The sequence below is a fragment of the Heterodontus francisci genome, unplaced genomic scaffold, assembly GCF_036365525.1.
Source record: "Heterodontus francisci isolate sHetFra1 unplaced genomic scaffold, sHetFra1.hap1 HAP1_SCAFFOLD_221, whole genome shotgun sequence".
NCBI classification, from domain to species: Eukaryota; Metazoa; Chordata; class Chondrichthyes; order Heterodontiformes; family Heterodontidae; genus Heterodontus; species Heterodontus francisci.
In genome coordinates this window covers 1,035,518-1,040,043 of record NW_027141485.1, presented here as the reverse complement: position 1 = coordinate 1,040,043, position 4,526 = coordinate 1,035,518, and the positions used below count along the sequence as shown (strand labels likewise).

Genomic DNA, 4,526 nt, shown 5'->3' with positions numbered 1-4,526 from the left:
GAGAGGCAATATATACTTAATGGCACAGTTCGAAAGAGTGTTCTGGAATAGAGGGACTTGAGGTTCATGTGCATCAATCTTTGAAGCAGGCAAGTCATATTGCGAGAGTGGTTCGCAAAGCATATGGGATCTTGGGCTTTATAAATAGAGGCATTGAGTACAAAAGCAGGGAAGTTATGCGGAACCATTATAAAACTCTGGTTAGGCCCCAATTGGAGTGTGGCTTCCAGTTCTGCTCAGCAGACTTTAGAAATAATGTGAGGGTCCTTGAGAGGACGCAGAGGCGATTTACCAGAATGGATCCAGGGATGGGGGATTTTAGTTACAAGGTTAGGTTGGAAAAGCTAGGATTATTCTGCCTTTCTCAAAGGAGATTGAGTGGAGAATTGATAGAGGTGTATAACACCTCCAGAGAACAGGCCATCCTGGACTGGGTATTGTGCAATGAGAAAGGATTAGTTAACAATCTTGTTGTGTGGGGTCCCTTGGGGAAGTGCGCCCATAATATGATAAAATTCTTCATTAAGATGGAGAGTGAGAGAGTTGATTCCGAGACTCGGGTCCTGAATCTAAACAAAGAAAACTATGAAGGTATGAGGCGGGAGTTGGCTATGATAGATTGGGGAACGTTACTTAAAGGGTTGACAGTGGATAGGCAATGGCTAGCATTTAAAGAGCGCATGGATGAATTACAACAATTGTTCATTCCTGTCTGCGCAAAAGTAAAACAGGAAGGGTGGCTCAACTGTGGCTTACAAAAGAAATTAAGGAAAGTATTAGATCCAAGGAGGAGAAATATAAAATGGCCAGAACAAGCAGCAAACCTGAAGATTGTGAGCAGTTTGGAATTTAGCAGAGGAGGACAAAGGGATTGATTAACAAGTGGAAATAAGCTAGCAGAGAACATCAAAATTGACTGTAAAAGCATCTATAGATATGTGAAGAGAAAAAGAGTAGTGAAGACAAATGTGGGTCCCTTCCAGTCAGAAACGGGGGAATTTATAATGGGGAACGAAGAAATGACAGACCAATTAAATACATACTTTGGATCTGTCTTCACAAAGGAGGATACAAATTATCTCCCAGAAATGTTGGGGAACATAGGGTCTAGTGAGAAGGAGGAACTGTATGAAATCAGTATTAGTTGGGAATGTTTGGGAAATTGATGGGATTGAAGGCCGATAAATCCCCAGGGCCTGATAATCTACATCCCAGAGTACTTAAGGAAGTGGCCCTTGAAATAGCAGATGCATTTCTGGTCTTTTTTCAAAATTCTATCGACTCTGGAACAGTTCCAATGGATTGGACGGTAGTTAATGTAACTAAACTATTTAAAAAAAGAGGCAGAAAGAAAACAGCGAATTATATACTGGTTAGCCTGACATCAGTCGTGGGGAAAATGCTGGAGTCCATTATAAAAGATGTAATAGCAGAGTGCAATAATAACTCGTCTCCACTCCTAGTATTTCTAAATCCCACACATTCACTATAATGTGAACAATTATTTCCTGTTGTGTCTCTCTCAGATTTGGAAACTTCACTGTATTGGAGTGAGGTGACATCTAGTGGCGGGAAGGAAGAACTGCCATCAAGCAGCAGAAACTCCACAGTCTGTCAGGGTAAAAGAAACATTGCAATGTGAGGAGTCAGCGAAGTGGTTTGATTGGGTAGATGGAGACATGATTCCACTTGTGGTGGTGTCTGAAGCAAAGGCCAGAAATACAAAATTGTCATTAATAAAAGAAATGAGGAATTCATGAAAAATGTAGTAACGTAGTGAATGGTTAGAATGTGGATAGAATAGAAAGTGAGATTGGATGGACAGAAGCAGTCTGAAAGGATGGCTGAAACAAAAGGTGAGTGCCCAGAAACGTTAACTGTGTTTCTCACAGCACAGATGCTGCCAGAGCTGCTGAACATTTCCAGCACTTTCTGTTTTTATTTCAGCATTTGCAGGATGTTGCTTTGATCTGAAAAAAATGGATGATTGGCTGGGGGGTTCCAGTGAAATTCCACAGCAGCTAATAAAGCCTCATCTGTCAGTGGCTCGTTGGTCTAGGGGTATGATTCTCGTTTAGGGAGGATGGTTGATTAACATGCGAGAGATACTGGGTTTAAATCCGGGACGAGCCCTGGTCTGCTGGCATTTTTAGATTAAGGTGATCTATTGGTTTCAGCCTTGCAGAAGGTGGAATTGACTTCCATGCGGAGCTGGCTTGAGGACCAGACAACTGGATTCAAAGAGCTTGTCGACAAAATAGCAATTAACTAAATGGACAGAGAGCCAAGTGGTAATATAAAGTTGTTGCTGTGATTGTGACCTGACTCCAAAAACATCTGGACTGGAATGGAATGGAATTCTTCAGTGTTTCTGTTGTTTGGCTTGCATTGACTCATCGATTTTCTTGTTTTTCACTTTGTCGATGCCTTTGAATAATTGTGGATCCTTCGTCAGGGTGTCTTCTTTCACCAGGTAGTTCTGACCTCTGATGATGTTGATTGTAATCAGCTTCAATTCGCTGATAGTTTTGGAAGTGAGCAGATTTCCTTTGCTTGAGTCTACAACATGGAACTCAGTCTGACATGTGGACCCATGGGAGGATTTGAATGCCATCCCTGCGTTGGAGTTGCATCCATCCAATAAGAGACCGAGTAGAAGTGACAGTTCTGTCAGTCGAATATGAGACTTCTAATGGCAGGGTTGTGAGTTTGAGTGCCATTCTGTTTTTCCCTTTTTTAAGGCTTCATGAGCAGAGAGTACAGGGAGTGTTTGAAATGAGCAAGTCTCGCTTTGATTCAGGACTCTTACCTCTCAGCAGCATCTCACTATGAAAGATTGAATTTGGTCTCATTTCATTCTCAGCTCGGGGTCTGTGCGGCTCAGTGGCACTTCTGGCTGTCTCCCGCTTCACAATCCATCAGTACTGAGAAAGCAATGGGGAATATTACTCACATGTTGTGTTCTTCAATTTTTTGGAAAACTTGAATGTATGTATTTTCTTCCAAAACAAGGACACCAAGCTATTGCTAATGGAGAGTTGAAATAGCTCAGTTGGGAGAGCGTTAGACTGAAGATCTAAAGGTCCCTGGTTCAATCCCGGGTTTCAGCAATTTCGCTTCCTTATGCTTACATTGCCTTGGTTCTGATTTTCCAGTTGCACAATTTACATTGAAATTATTTACCAAGCACCAGTGGATTGAATTTGAGAAACAACACAGAGTCATTCACAACACAGAAGGTGGTCATTTGGCCTATCACGTCCATGCTGGCTCTCCCCGGAGCAATCTGGTCAGTTCCACTCACCAGCTCGATCCCTTTCCTCCTGCAAGTTTCTTTCCTTCAAGTATCCATCCAATTTCCTTTTCAAATCATTGATTGTCTCTGCTTCCACCACACTCGTGGGCCAAGACATTACCACCCACAACATAAAATATTCCACCTCATCAAGGATGGGAAATACTTACATCTTCTATATTTGCTTATTCTCTATTTCTATGAGAATAGACTGGCAGTCAACATGAAAGGAAACCCAAAAATCTTCGAGCAGCATGTAAATGATAAGTGGGTAGTAAGAGGTTGAGTCGGGCCTATTAGGGACAAAAAGGATAATATAAGCTTAGAGGTGCAGGGCAATGTTAATCTACTTAATGAGTACTTTGCATCAGTGATCACTAAGGAAGTGGAATTTGACAAAATATCAGTCGAAGTGAAGAAAGTAGAGGCAATGGAGAGAGTACAAATTCGGAGAGGGAGGTACTAAAAAGGCTGGCTGTGCTTAGGGAAGATAAATCACCTGGTCCGGATGGCTCACATCCCAGGTTGCGAAAGGAAATGCGGATGCAGATAACGGAAGGGCTTGCTATAATCTTCCAATCTTCCCTGGATACGGGGGAGGTGCCAGAGGATTAAACAGTGGCAAATGCGACACCCTTATTCAAGAAAGGGTGTAAGGACAGTCCGGGTAACTACAGGCTGGTTAGATTAACAGCAGCGGTGGGTAAAATTTTAGAAAGAATAATCAGGGTAAAAAATCAACAGTCACTTGGAGAGGTTCGAGTTAATTAAGGAGAGTGAGCATGGATTTATAAATGGGAGTTCATGCTTGACTAATCTAACTGCATTTTTTGATGAACTAACAGAGCAGGTTGATGAAGGGAAAGCAGTGGATGTTGTTTATATGGATTTTAAGGAAGCGTTTGACAAGGTACCACATAAAAGGGCGGTTAACAAAATTGAGGTTCGTGGTATAGGAGGGTCAGTGTCCAATTGGATAGAAAATTGGTTTAAGGACAGAAAACAGCGAGTCTTATTAAATGGTTCTTTGTCAGACTGGAGGATAGTCGACAGTGGTGTTCCCCAAGGGTCAGAGCTAGAACCACTGCTTTTTTTGCTCAAGGTAATTGACTTGGATCTTGGAACACAGAGTAGAATCTCAAAATATGCCGATGACACCAAACTTGGAGGAGCGGCAAACAGTGAGGATGATATGAACTGCCTGCAACAGGACAGTGATAGGCTAGCAGAA

The 4,526-nt window shown here is 42.1% G+C and overlaps 1 non-coding gene across 1 annotated transcript; it reads left to right on the top strand.

Annotated features, from left to right (window-relative positions):
• Window positions 1-3,037: 3,037 nt before the first annotated feature.
• Window positions 3,038-3,110, top strand: trnaf-gaa (transfer RNA phenylalanine (anticodon GAA)). The gene has a single exon. It is a non-coding gene; the product is annotated as a tRNA-Phe (tRNA).
• Window positions 3,111-4,526: the final 1,416 nt, after the last annotated feature.